The 15,478-nt window shown below is 34.1% G+C and overlaps 1 protein-coding gene across 2 annotated transcripts in view; it reads right to left on the reverse strand.

Moving 5' to 3' along the window:
* Positions 1-13,620, reverse strand: part of LOC123692144 (SH3 and multiple ankyrin repeat domains protein 3) — a 156,323-nt gene extending 142,703 nt beyond the window's left edge. The window contains exon 1 of one of the 2 annotated variants that reach the window (XM_045636829.1): positions 13,522-13,620. The gene's annotated coding sequence lies outside the window, so the exon portion shown is untranslated. Of the gene's footprint in view, positions 1-13,492 lie in introns of both variants that reach the window. The other variant, XM_045636828.1, reaches the window with a different exon arrangement.
* Positions 13,621-15,478: the final 1,858 nt, after the last annotated feature.

Consider the following 15,478-nt stretch of genomic DNA (forward strand, 5'->3'; position numbering starts at 1 on the left):
GAATTTAAATAGTTTAACTTAAATTTGCATTTTCGCTTGTTTGCATGTCAATTGATGGTTTGTGATTTTGAAGTGTTCAGCGTTTTTATTTTCTGTTGAAAAATCATAAAAAAAATTATAACATTGCTTATATTGTGCTTTTTATAGGCCATTACTTAAAATGTAAACTGTTGCTGTAACATGTAACCTTGTAGTCGTTTATACATTAAATATGCTTCCTTCTTTATTTCAAATCAGTGTAATAAAACACTAGCTGCTCCCCGCGGTTTTACCCCCATGTCTCCGCTCCTGTTGGTCGTAGCGTAATGATATATACGAAGATGAGCTTTCTAACACCGAAAGAATTTTTTAAATCGGACCAGTAGTTCCCGAGATTAGCGCTTTCAAACAAACAAACTCTTCAGCTTTATAATATTAGTATAGATTATTTAAACCAAAATAACCGTCTTCTATAATCTATATTATACAAGTTTCAAATATTTATCATATATTTCCTTAACGGAAATGCGTTTACCGTGAGAGCTTCCTATTTATAAAGGCAAGGCTTATCAACGTAGCATCACCTTATCAGTATGCAAGGGACTGAGCAAGCAAACATATCCTGTGTACACCACCCTCGCTTGGTGCTCCTGCATTATCCTCTCATGTTATGCACCCTTTGTCTTGTTAGAATTTATGTTGATGTTCGAAATTGGGGATATAGTATTGGGTTCTGAAAATCAGTCAAGAAGCCTGATTTAATAATATTCAGTAGTGTGGGCTATGTGGAAAATTTTGGGGTAATTTTGGGCAGCGAATTCACTTTGGTATATTATAAATTTAAGTTGAGTAACTTACTTGCTATTTTAGAAAATTACTGGATGTTAGTAAAGCGTACTGCTTTTTATGAAACTGAAAAATGTACTGATATACTGAAATTAAAATTATCAAATTAATACTATACTATAATACACACGAAGAAAATTACGGCTTTGTCTCTGATATTTGTATTCCCATCGCAGCTTCCAATCCGATTAGAGAATAGAGAAAGGAATAAATTGTATTACTATTCGATTAAGATTCATCCAACTAGGGGATGAATTGAAAAAGATGAAAGATTATTTCACATTTCCATATGTAATTAAAAAAAAGCAAGAGCGCAATAAAAAAGTTTCCTTAAAAAATCTAGCTAAAAATTAGACTCCAAAATTAAAAACAAGAAATGCATCCATTTGCTTTGCTCAATGTAGAGACTTAAATAAGTATAGTTTACAAAACAACGATAGATCTATTACAATCACAGATTACAATGTATTAAAAAATAAGTGTAAAGTCCTATACAAGATACAAAACCGCATTTTTACTTAACAATAAACACAACCTGTGGCATTTACTGTCTCGTAATATAATAAACAACACGAAGAAAGTAACAATGTAAGAACTATAGATTCAAAAGCCTTGTGTCATAATAAAGATGCAATAGTGTACAAAGGATGCATACCTATGCGTCGATCAGTAGCTAGGTGCATAGTAAGTGCTAGCTGATATCTTATGAATACGAAATGTAGCTATTGTTATAATACTGAGAAGAAAAGGATGTTGTGATCTTTATTTATTATCAAAGCGACATTTACATTGTTGAGGCAGGGCTTTGGTGAGAATTCAACGGCTAGATTAGAAATAACATTCGTATTCTGATATTTGATACAAGAACACAAATGTTCTAGTAAATTTAAAATATATCAGATAAAATGTATTATAAGTACTTTTTGTCCTGAGGGATACCTACAAAAATATGTATATCTTAGGATACGATAAAGGATGAGTAGCCAATATTTTTGTTGATAGAATTGAACTACCAAATAAATAAAAAAGTTATATTGAAAGGAGACTAAAGTTAATAAAATGTTACCTGAGTCCCTTGACGTAAAAATTGCTTTATTTAGCGAATATTTTAATCCCCTATCAAAAGTTTACAATATAAAGGATACGAATTGAAATTCAACTTACAGAAGGGCTTAAAATCTAATGTTAGAACCATTTAACCGCTGACGTAACCTAATTATTAAATTTACTGTGACTTTAGAATATAATGGAAACTACACGTTAACCTAAATTTTGGTAGTTTGTTTTAATTACGAATTGTTAAAATAACGATTAGTACTAGAAAATTGATAAGTGATAAGGTTTCTTTGTAGTAATGCTCTTGTAGTTTATCACATTTTAGGTAGTCTAGTTGAAAATTTCATTATACTTGCGACTTTTACATAAAAATCATATAACTTAGAACCTTATTATGAAGCAATATAAGACTAAAACTTGTGCTTAAAGATAAAAAGCCGAAAAACTAAGGTTATCTAACTTTATAATTTCGTGAATATGCCCCCGTACCGCCCAAGGGCAGACTGGAGAGTGGAGGTAGGTATACGTATATTAATAATTTTAATCAGTTTTTTTGGCTTCTAAGCTTATATTCATTTTGGCTATTATAAAGATTAATTTTGAAGATAATATTGAAAAGTGTACTAACATTTAAAAAATAGGGGTCAAATAAAACTTATTTATATCTTCTATAGTTGTAGGTACCCGTGGGTTCTGGATTTAAATCCAACAACATCAATAAAGGAAGAGAAGTTGAATCGATCTAGCAAGGCGTTACTACGACAAAAATAGAAACAGAAAAACTTTTAACCTTCCTACAAAAAACCCACGAACAGGGGCTAAGTAGTAAGAATATTATAATTTAAAGTAGAGCACAAACCTAATTTCATTTTAAAAACCTCACCGTCGAGACTTGTTTATATTTGAAACATATAATTAACGAAAATTAAAAAAAACAGTACTTGTTAAATGTATTTACAATTAAAAAAAAATAAATATAAAAACCATAGCTCTCATTACAACCTGAATTTAACCCACATTTTTAGTAGGACGAGAGCGTCACAATTCGCAAAAACAAATACAAGAGACTTGAACCATTTGAACAAAAGCTTGTAAAGTATATATTTTCACAAAAACCCAATGATCGTGGCACGTTCACAAAGTGTACAATGAGAACATTATATGGGTTACTGTAAGGCTTCAGGTCGAGGGTCTCGTCGCGTCATTTTATGCATATTTTATTTAGCATTGTCGAAGACTTCGCTTTATATATTATGTAGATGAAAACGTAACCTTAAATGTGTCGTTTATCCACAATTACCATAACTATTTTTGGAATCGAGAATGGATGTATGGAAATATATTATGTAAGTATAGAACAGAACTCTTATTTAATATTTTATATTATGTACTTAATGATTCAGCATATCAACATTATTTCAGATCATAATTCATCTTTATATTGCTGCAAATAAATTAATTATTAAAATATGAACCTATATATGTCTGTACCTACTGTACGTAATGAATAAGATCTTTTTTTTTGTTTGATTTTATTTATTTTATTTTGTCTCATTATTTCGTCGATGTTATTTACTTCAATAAATAATCACGCGAATACGATAAAATAACTATTGCTCCTTTAATACTACTTTATCAATTTAATATTAAATGCTAACTTATTTTAACGACATCTCTATAAAAAGAAAATCTGTATACGAGATCATGTATATTATATCATAATTAATAGGGATTAATTATAACCAAGAAGCCTTGCAAATGCGGACGTTCTTATAAACTCGTAATGCATGTTATTTTAAGCTTTAATCGTAATTAGCAATCATTATTTAGTCGTTGCCATGTAATATTTAACATATTATTTTAAATTATTAACTAATTATGAAGATATGTTTATCACAACATATTTCACTAGAATAATTTAAAGTAATCTATTTATGTATATAATTTTCTACAATCATTTCATAAAATTTACTCAAATACCAAATATTCTAATCGTTATCATAATATTTTGTAAGGCATTCACAAAAACTCCATATTCATCAAAACACAAATCCAAAACGATCACCATTATCGTCCCGAACTTGACTTTGACTTAATACACTTCCAACCTTCCGAATGTCTAAAGACGAAATAAAAACAGAATACTTACCAATTAGTGTTACTAATATGGCCGAAACACCGTATTTTTCTTTTATTGACCAATTTGCTGTTACATTATGGGACAAAGTAGGGTTTTATTCGTTATTTATATAATTCGCACCTTCGTGGAATAACTGCGAGTCGATTTATAAGGATCTAACGGTCATTTGTCAGGATTTAGAGCAAATCTTAAGTTGGGATTGGGATACTAAATCGACAAGTACTAAGGATTTTCAGAACTCAACGAGTGACGAATGGTTTCGTTTTACAGACTTGTCTTACCTATTTAATTTGTAGAAAAAATTAAAGAAGCGAAATTAAAGAATCAAATTACTCATTCATATATTTTGTTATGTTACTGAAAATATTGTTTCGAATAAGTCTTATTATCAAATTTGTCTTTAAAGTCGATAAAAACATCGGCAGAAGAATAGCTCTTAAACTGGCGAAGTGTGTAATGAGTTTTCAAACTCAAGATACGTATATTTTTATCAACAAAATTTAATCAAGATGAAAGAAAAATTTATTCCTTTTCTCAGTGGTTAATTACGTCCACCGGTTGCGAAGCTCAAGAGCTTTTAAGTCCAAGGAACTATCTCTATACTCGTTTTTATTCAAACTAGTTCTTGGTTGTTACATAATATTTTACTAAAAAAAATTGAATAAATAAGTTAGTAAGCATGTCCATTATGAGTTTTTCTTGTGAATTTATTTTATATAAGCTGGATAAATATATAAATTCCATTGTGCATTAAAAGAAAACTGCAGAATTGTATTATACAGTAAACAGTTTATTATTGTAAATAAGTTCAAGTTTAACTCGAAATTGAATCGATTTAAAATTATAAAAAATTCACCACCAACAAAAAATGAATTGCAAGAAGGTAGACATTGTTAAAGACTGAAGGCGCACAATATCATTCAAAAGATAGTTCATCTGTTTTAATAAAAATATCTGGCGGTATTTCTTTAAGATTCAGGCAATAATGAGTCAACTTAACTAAAAAAAGAAATAAGAAATCTGAAAAGTAGAAGCAATACAGGAAAGCTGGATCGCTCCTACAAATTAACATTTAATGAAAATGTCTTGCTTTGATCTCCTTGTTCCGTTTTAATATCATTCTTTTCGAGGATTCAAGATAATATCACTTCAAAGGAGCACTTAACTAAATTTAAAATAGAATTCATACAAGGATGAATCGTGAAACAATTTTTCCTCGAAGGCAAAACACAATAAACAAATAGACCAAATGCTGGACATATTTAATCAACTCATACTGCAGCTTTACGATAAACATGCTCCTTTAAGGCCAGTAAAACTCAAGCACCTTCCTGCCCCCTGGCTTTCCAACGAATTAAAAGCAGCCATAAATCGCAAAAATAATGCTAAAGTCAAGCTTAGGAAAAACTGCTGTGCTGAGAATATTGAAAATTTTAAAAAACTACGTAATCGTTGCAATACTATGTGTAGGGATGCACAACAGCGCTATGTTCATAAATCGATCGAGAACGGCGATCCAGCAAAAATTTGGAAATTTCTTAAATCACTAGGAGTTGGTAAACCTTCAAATAATGTTTCCTCTAGAATCGATACTAACCTACTGAATCAATACTTCTCAAATACTTCTATCGCTCTTGATGCTAGCACCAAAATTGATACTTTAAATAATCTTTCATCTGCACCGACTCCTAACATCCCACCGTTCAACTTCTGTCAATTCGCTGTCTGTGATGTTAAGAAGAATATTCTGTCTATTTCATCGAAAGCTCTTGGTCCCGACTGCATTGGTCGTGATATGATCGTCCCCATCCTTGACATCATTGCCCCTGTCCTTACCTTTATCCTTAATTCCTCCATTTCGTTGTCTACTTTTCCCTCAGCTTGGAAGGACGCTTTTATAATTCCTATCCCGAAAAATAACAATCCCTCTTCTTTTTCCGAATACCGACCAATTTCCATATTACCCTTTTTATCCAAGATTCTTGAACGTTTAGTGCAGGGTCAGTTATGCTCGTTCATGAACAAAAATAACCTATTTAACCCTTTTCAATCCGGTTTCCGCTCCGGTCATAGCACGACTTCTGCTCTCGTCAAAATAACCGATGATATTCGTATTGGAATGGACAACAGGCAACTCACTCTGCTTACATTGCTTGATTTCAGCAATGCTTTCAATACCGTGGATCACGACATTCTGTTGAGTTTGCTTGGTTCTCTTAACATATCTCCAGCAGCTGTTGACTGGTTTCGTAGTTTTCTCCAAGGTCGCCGGCAGTGTGTCAAGATTGATGATTCCACTTCTTCTTGGTGCAATGTTTCTGTCGGTGTACCTCAAGGTAGCGTGTTGTCTCCTCTCCTCTTTTCAATTTTTATTAATTCAATTTCCCAAAATATTTCTTCTCCCTACCATATGTATGCTGACGATTTACAACTGTACACGCAATGTTCTCTATTTGATTTACATAACTCCGTGAAAACTATGAATGCTGACCTAAAAAGTATTGCCGACTGGAGTAATAAATATGGCCTATCTATTAACCCGTCCAAAACGCAAGCAATTATCATAGGAAGTCCTCAATTAATTGCCAAAGTGGATTGGACCGCTATTCCTTCCATCCAAATCAACAACACTCCTATTCCCTATTCCGCTACCGCTAAAAACCTCGGCTTGCACTTTGACCAAACCTTCTCCTGGACGGTACAACTCAACGCAGTACGCAAAAAGATGTTTGGTGTCGCTGCTTCCCTTAGGCGACTACGAAATATTTTACCAATTCCCACTAAAATTGCGCTTGCACAGTCCCTTCTATTCCCTATTTTAGACTATGCAGATGTCTGTTATCCCGACCTCACCGAATGCCAGCTTAACTCCCTTGAGCGACTGCAAAACCTTTGTATCCGATTTATATTTGGACTGCGTAAATACGACCACATTTCTGAATTTAGAGCCAGGCTCAAGTGGTTTCCAATTCGCCTTCGCCGGAATACTCACATACTCCACCTCTTGTATTCCATTCTATTTGATCCTAAAACTCCTCCTTACCTGAAACAAAACTTTTCCTACGTATCTTCCAACCATTCCCTAGCTTTACGATCCTCGAACAACCTGACATTATCTTTCCCTCATCATCATTCAAAATTCTTTCACTCTTCCTTTACTGTCACCGCCATTTCGCTATGGAATGCATTACCCGAGGTTGTGAGGAGAGCTCAAAGCCTGCCTATTTTTAAAAAGGAGCTAAGGAACCATTATGCTTCCTTATCACAAGATTGATGAACCTTAACACTGTTTTGTAAGTATATGTATTATTTATGTATGTATATTTGTTGTATATATTATATGTATGTATATATATTGTATATGTATGTATTGTATGTATATATATCGTATATGTATGTATTGTATGTATATATTTATATGTAGTACTTTATATACATATTTGTATTAAAATTCAACTTTCAGTTGTGCACCACCTACTCCGTTTCTCTGCAGCTTTCCTTTGCTGTGGTTGTCTGGCAGAAATCGCTCGAAGCGATAAGACCGCCCTCTGTACTTGTTCTGTACTTTGCTGTATAATTGTTTTATCCTCTCTTTTTGTGTACAATAAAGAATTTTTATTATTATTATGTTTCTCTTCTCCATAATACTCGGGTACCACCAGAAGGACGGTACCCGGATCTTTGGAAGGCTTACGTGGGGACACGGATCCAACACGCAGAGGCCCTTTCGAGACTTTTAATGTGTTGTGGGACACCAGCCGCAGCCTGCCCATGACTGCACTATAGAGATACAGCCCTAGGCAGTCCGCGGCCGATGTAGGACTATTGCAGGGTATGGAAATTTAATAATTGGGCTATGGATTGGGATGCTAAATGGACTGGTACTGGGGACTATGGGAAACTATGGCACCTGCCTTTCTACTAAAAGAAAGTAAAAATATGGTGGCAGGTGGTGACTCGCCCTCTCACTGTATGGGCCCCCGAAACAAGTCGCTGCAATAGTGCGACAAGGGGGCAACATATTGTGAGCAGCTAAGGGTGGAGAGGCGTCCCTGGACTTTAAACTCCGATCACGCGCTCCCTGAGGGTCCAGCATCACGTGCCCACTCGCCACTTACGCTTCGCATCCACCCTTCGAGCTAAAAGCTCTCGCGACTCCACTCTGGCCGGCCGGTTAAGGCAAGCCAGAGGTGGGGGTCCTGTCCTCGTCAGGCTTCACTCCGACCGGCCGGTGAAGGCAAGCCGGAGATGAAGACAGGGGCCTCCCCCGGGAGCACTCGGTTCCCGCGGGGTCGCTACTCCCCGACACCCCGCCACAAGGTGTCCTGCGGGTGACTGATTGCACGGGTGGAATATCTATTATCACGTAAACAATAGATATCCCAACCGTGGGCGATGGGGTCGTCACATCCCTACGCCCTTATTATTATTATGTCTCTCTCCATAATACACGGGTATCGCCGTAAGGATGATACCCGGTCCTTTGGAAGGCTTACGTGGGGACACAGGTCCAACACGCAGAGGCCCTTTAGAGAATTTAATGTGTAGTGGGACACCAGCCGCAGCCTGCCCATGGCTGCACTATAGAGATACAGCCCTGGGCAGTCCGCGGCCAATGTAGGACTATTGCAGAAAAATGGAAATGAATAAAACTGGGTTATGGAAGGGGGTGTTAGATGGACTGGTATATTGGGTCTATGGGGGCTATGGACGTCTGCCTTTTCAATATTAAAAATTGAAAATTATGGCAGACGGTGACTCGCCAGTTCGGTCGATGGGCTCCCAAAAATTTTACCGATAATGGCAACAAGGGGGCAACATCAGCTGAACGGCTGGGGGTGTAGAGAGGTGCGGCACCGGTTTCACCATCGCGAGCCCGCGGGCCCGGAGCGGGTTTCCCCGCTATTACGCCATTAGACACTTCCACCCCCGAGCATATAGCTCTAGCGGCTCCACTCTGGACGGCCAACAAAGGCAAGCCAGAGGTGGGGGATCCTGAACCTCGTCATTGTTCACTCCGAACTGCCACCGGGACAGCCCAGAGGTGAGGACAGGGAACTCCCCCGGGAGCGCTCGGTTCCCGCGGGGTCGCTACTCCCCAACACCTCGCCACAAGGTGCCCTGCGGGGTGACTGACTGCACGGTTGGGATATCTATTGTAGATATGCCAACCGGGGGCGATGGGGTCGTCACATCCCTATGCCTTTATTATTATTATTATTAATAAGCCGAACCTGATGAGCGTATAATAAGTTTTTTCATTGCCCTTATAAGGTTTATATTCTACGAAACGGATCGTTTTCAATACGGTAAGAGGGTAAAGCGGTCAATTAATTATTTTTACCTTTGAGGCATAATATTATGTATGCACAAATTTTAAAATTTTTAACAGAATGGGATTTTAGTTTTGAATAAAATGATTCAACTCTTATATGCGTGTACGGTGTTTATATTTGTTTTTTTGTCAGGTTCGGGATTTTTTTTCTTGCCTAGTAGCCAAGCTTTCCAGCCTATTTCTAGATGTTTAACAATAAAATAGATAAAATGATAAATTTTAACATCTTTCATCCTTGCAAAAAAAATAACGACATTGATCACATTAATTAATGAATTAATGACATTTACACAAATTAATGACATTGATCAAGGTAAAATGGTTATGATTTATCATAATTTAAAGTACATAATTTATAATATACCTACTTGTGTATCAACAGCCTAAACACGATTACCGGCGCTAATTTCTGCTACCGAACAGTAATGGCCCGATGCTAATGATCTGAATGATTACCTCGGTTTAACAAGACCGCGCGCGAACCTCTTTAATTTACCTTTATAACATTACACAATTTACACAGATTATATTTTCAAATTAACTCAAACATATAACCTTATGAAAAATCCATACGCATGTCAAAATATCTTGGTAATCGCTAGATGTAAAGTGTTCTCGGGAACCCATTAAATATCGGGTCGCTCACGTCCCGTCCCCGTAGGTATTAACTTATTATCCTAATGATAAACTACGCCGCCAAATAACAGGCTGCACGACCGTTTTAGCCTTTCTATCCGGGAATAATGATCTGGAAATAATTCTATTAAATTGTTTCTTGATCATGTGAACGCTCCGGGCTCGCGTTTTTGCGTTCACTAGTTTGCAAACTTTAATTCACACGACAAATTACTTTCTTGGTATGCGGGATTCATTTTATTTTCACTTTCGTTATGGCGTACCTATATATCATGCAAAATAACCTTTTTTAAAAGATATCGCAAGTTACATTTTCCCCAATTATTTTTAAAGATGTACAGAATTTTAAGGATGTACAGAAATATACAATCCATACAGTTCAATACATAAAGATAAAAGAAGGATACAAAAGTTTATTGAACCCACAATCAATATGAGCAAAGCTCAGCCAAACAGCGTCCGCCAAGACGTCCCCCAGTATAAATAGAGATAATCCGCATGTAAGGGAAATCTTAAGATGTCAAAACATGTAGTACGCATGCGCGCAGCCACCCCAGCATGGCAGCATGGACGTTCACCCCGTTGCGTCATGCCGCGCCGCAAGGTCGTCAAACAAATATACACTAAATTCTATTTTTAAGTACTATTAAATAACTGGAATTGTGGTTTGAAAATGGAAAACGTTTTTTTTATGGAATGTCAGAATAGATAAATTCAGTTTATAATCTGATGAGTGGAATACATATTAAAAAAAAATAAGTTAATGTGTTTGGTTTATTAAGGAGTTATGTATTATGATAATAAACACGTAATATATTCTCAAAAAGAACAGAACTAAATAAAACTAATGTATATTAAGGTCTTCATGAACTTCCACATTAATTAAAAACTAAAAAGTAACAAGTGGCAAGTTCTCAAGTCTGACACTAATTAAGTACTATAACTCCAATTAATGTAGCCAAGAAGTTGATTTTAAGATTTTTCATTAACTGCCTCAAAGAGAGAAAGAAATATTATATCCCTTTAAAAATATTGTAATATAAAGCTAGGCTGGAATATTCTGGAATATAAGGAATCTTTACCTCAAGAGCGCTTCCCATTTCCAATGTAAATTCGAATATATTTCCTACGCTCATATTCGCTTGAGTAAGTTCGCGATGTGATCTTCATGATTTTACTTTCCAATGCGTCCATTTAAAATAAGGTTTTATATTTTTTATTGCTTAGTTTTAAAAAGAGTTAAGTTAAAACTTTTTAAAATTGTTGTTGTTGTTTAATTTTGTTGGAAGCTGAAAAAAAATTGTTTAACCTTCTCTATACAACCATGATAATTATAGTTTATACTAATAAATATAGTATATAACTTTTAGACAGACATACAACAGACATTCAGCTTTTAAGTTTAATAAGCGTGCCCCAAGTAGGTAATTGCAAATTAAATTGATTTATTGAACGTTTAGAGCTTTTGCAGTACCTATTAGTAGTTTAGCTTATTTAATTTTTTAAAGTAAGTACCTTTTTTTAAAGGTAAAAAAAGTATCTATTTATTCGATCTTTGACCTTTAAAAATAAAAATGAATTGCGAATCAAACTCACAATTATAAAGGCCAAATGTTATGACCACTGACACGAAATTCTGCGGCGAGTAATATTATAATATACATCCAAATTTATTCAATCGGCTACCTGTGGTTACTCGTATAAAATATGAAAACAAACAATAATATTTTGTGTAAAAATACGCGTATTTATAGATAAAATGAAAGCTTTTTCCATAACACTTTTTAAATTCTACATATAAACAATAAATATTATAGTGCCACAGAATATAAAAATTAAAAACATAATCTCTCTTTTGTACCAACTTCAAAGAAGCATGTTAAATCATAATTGTTTAACACATAACTCAAGATAAATTAGTAAACATGCATTAACAATAAATAATAATATAATTGTAATTGCTACACATAACTTCGCAGCGAAGAATGTGTAACATATCAACAATAAATCACGCAAAGCATTTATTTGCCTGGAGATACATCACTGTTTCTTTTTTAAATTACTTTCACTATCATGTACTCAGTATAATTTGAGTGAAAATAATTTATGAAATAACTTATTATCTACATTTACTTTTTATATGTTTCGAATCGATATAATAATTATTTATTAACCAATTTAAAATATCTTTTTTTATAGAACTAAGCTGCATTAGTAATGGGTGATATAAGCTATATTTTTTTTATCTAGATTCACCCGTTCGAAGCCGGGGCGAGCGACTAGTTTTTTTTTTTTTCGTCTGGTAGTTATACGTTCGCTTCGCTCTCGAATCTAAAAGACATTTAAGTTACCGACAGCTTTTCCCCATACAAAATCTAAAACAAGTAGAAATATCAAATAGGGGTATTTCTACCCAATTAGATGTAAATAATATGTTTTTGACTACTATCTATAAAAAAAAATTTGTAGAGTTTCCGATATTCAAGAGTGAGAAGAGAGACGTAGAGTCGTAGTGATATTATATTAAATTACGATAGGGATCCATAGTAGGTAATATACATGTTTTCAATTTATCTTATTAAAACGATATGTATACATATGTTTTAATCAAATTGAATTGAATAGCTTATTATATCTTTTAAGCTATTAAATAAATTGAAACAACCACATTTAGATATTGAAGTAGAGCACAAATGTTTTTTAACAGAGTTAGTGAAGCAATAACAACAATTTTCATATTTTTTATCTGTCTGTTTATCTGATAAAATCACGCTAAAGTTTCTGTGTCTAAATTTTCCCTTCGTACTGTTACAGATCTTACTTAAAATACAGCCTCTATTTTGCTTTATTTAAATAACATATTTTTATTCAGTTTATTGATTCTTATATAAAAAGTACACACCTAATTCACCGGAAAATTTGAAAAAGCTCATGCAAAAATCGTCAACATAAATTGGAATACATTTGCCTCGCACCCCAATATCCTGTCACATGCCGACACGGAATTATATCGACACAATATCTACAAGGTGCTACACGAATCACCATTTTATTAAACGTAAATTTTTACGTATATACATACATAGTATGTACATACATTTATGTCCCCTTTTTTGAGTGGAAATTACCAAACTATCAGCAGCTTAATTATGACTGTGAAAACTTTGTACATCTAAGAATATAATAGAAAATATTAAATATTAAATTAAATGCGTATGTAATATTCATATTTAAATAGACATATCATATTATATTATAATAAATACTGAATGTGTGTAAAACGCTCTATAATTAATTCAATTCTAAGTTTTGTTGTAAATAATTATAAAACGTATTTAAACGATACTGTACATAGTAACAAAGCCTTTGCACTCTATGGAGAAATCGAGTAAACATTAAGTGCTTCCCGTATAAATTCAACAAAGGACACCAATTAAAAAACAACTGTCCACCAATAAAAGGCAATAAGGGCATCTCATCATGCGCTCATTAGGACCTACCGTTCAATACAATCTGGCTCCCAACTCACCAGCAAGAATAAAATCCACAGATTATACACAATAATCACGTCACAACACTACACTGGTTTGTTTTTATTTTCGTCGCGATTGTACGGAGCGCCGGGCTGGGCGCGTATCGAACCTCAACTGAGATATCGAGCGACGGCACACCCCGCGCCGCTCTAAACCAATTTATAATACATACGGAGACGCAGCATCCCTGCCCAAGTGTACAAACTAATTTCGACTGTATACCGTTAATATAGAACGCATTATGCAACGCGGATTGAATGCCGCAGAGGCAAAAACGCTGCTAGTTTTTGCTGGATCGCGAAGGGTGCGAATTGTGTATTTTCGCCGGTTTCCGACGTTTGTAATTGAATTGCGCGCTCAGCGTGACGATCGCATGTTTGTTGTGATACGGTGTTATTAAAATTAAGTATTATTTAATGTTACTTTACTTAAATTGTGAATTTATTTTCAGAGGAAAAACTTCACTAAAATATTGCATACTACCAGCGAAAGAAAAACAACTAGACTTAAAATTCTTTGGAACAGATTTCAGCCTACCTAGAGCTGAACATTCGAAGACTTGAAAACAATCACATATGTATGAAACTAATATAATGGAGCGCAAAGCAGTTACAATGCTCAGAATAAAACGGTTCTAAAGAGGCTTTACCCAAATATACGTTTCAAGGTAAATCGGGTTGTTTTATCTGCAGGAATATACGCTTGAGACGGGCTACATTTGGCAATATTTCAACTATATGAACGTTCCACTACAGAAATGTTTTGCTTTATTCCAGAGATAGCAAGCCTGAATGCCCTCTGGGCTTAAATTGCGTTGAGTTTATCAACTTTGATGACCGGGTTACTGGTAACATTTTATTTTTATTTTTTTCAATCTGGTAGAATTTGAATTTGACTTTATATAATACAGTTCACTGAATTTGATTTATTACAAAAATTACGCTTTTACGTAAGTTTACTTAAATTTTAGACGAATTATATATTATAAAGTGGTGTGATAGAGCTATTTTTTAAGACACATGAAATGAAAAAATGCTATGATAAATGATCAATTGCATGTACACGGCCATTTATAATTCAAAGAATTTTGATATCCTTCAACCATTTCATTGCCAAACGTTACATTCATTCAAATAAGTGACTTATGTGCTCAATGTGACTAACATCCATAACTTTGAAAGTACCTACCTATTTGAATATAAACTATATCGTTGTCACTTCCGTGAATTTAATATCAAAGTTCCTCACTTAACCGCTGACGAATCCTCCATTATGTATGCTAATCTAAATTCGGATGGAATGGTAGAATTAACATCTATCAACACCATCTGATATCTTGTACAAATTATTCTATCCATTCCTTGAGCAATATGTCAGTATTGGATCACTTATTAACGTCGTGTGTTTAGTATTTTTATATACTGGAAAAATTGTTAGTAAATCGTTTAAAATCTCTTCGTGGTATTAAAATGAATTATTTAATAATTACTGTTTTATTAGAAAGATAATTTGTTGAAACTCTGTCTACACCGTTGTTAGATATTTTTATGAAATTAATGTTTATTTTATTTAATACATTTTCAGTTTTTACAAACAATAATATTGAACGATATCGCCTCTCAGAATTAATCTATTAGAATAATATTATAATTGTTTACGATAATTCTTAGAATCTGTTCTTAAACTTTACAAAAACAAATGAATAGATTTGTATTAAGTACAAAGAGGAAAGCAAAGATTCTGAACAGTTGTTATTATAATAAATTTATTAAGTACATTGTTCTAGTATTCTTTCCATGGAAAAATATATGTTTTGTTTTCTACAAATACAGACCACACTCGAGCAAAAATAATCTTTCTTCTTAGCCATAACTTGATATATTCCGATCTTAATCAGTTTCGAGAAACCCATATCAAATTACGAAGCTCTGGGCTGTGAAGCGCCAAGCTTTC

This window comes from Colias croceus, chromosome 5 (genome assembly GCF_905220415.1).
Source record: "Colias croceus chromosome 5, ilColCroc2.1".
Taxonomy (NCBI): domain Eukaryota; kingdom Metazoa; phylum Arthropoda; class Insecta; order Lepidoptera; family Pieridae; genus Colias; species Colias croceus.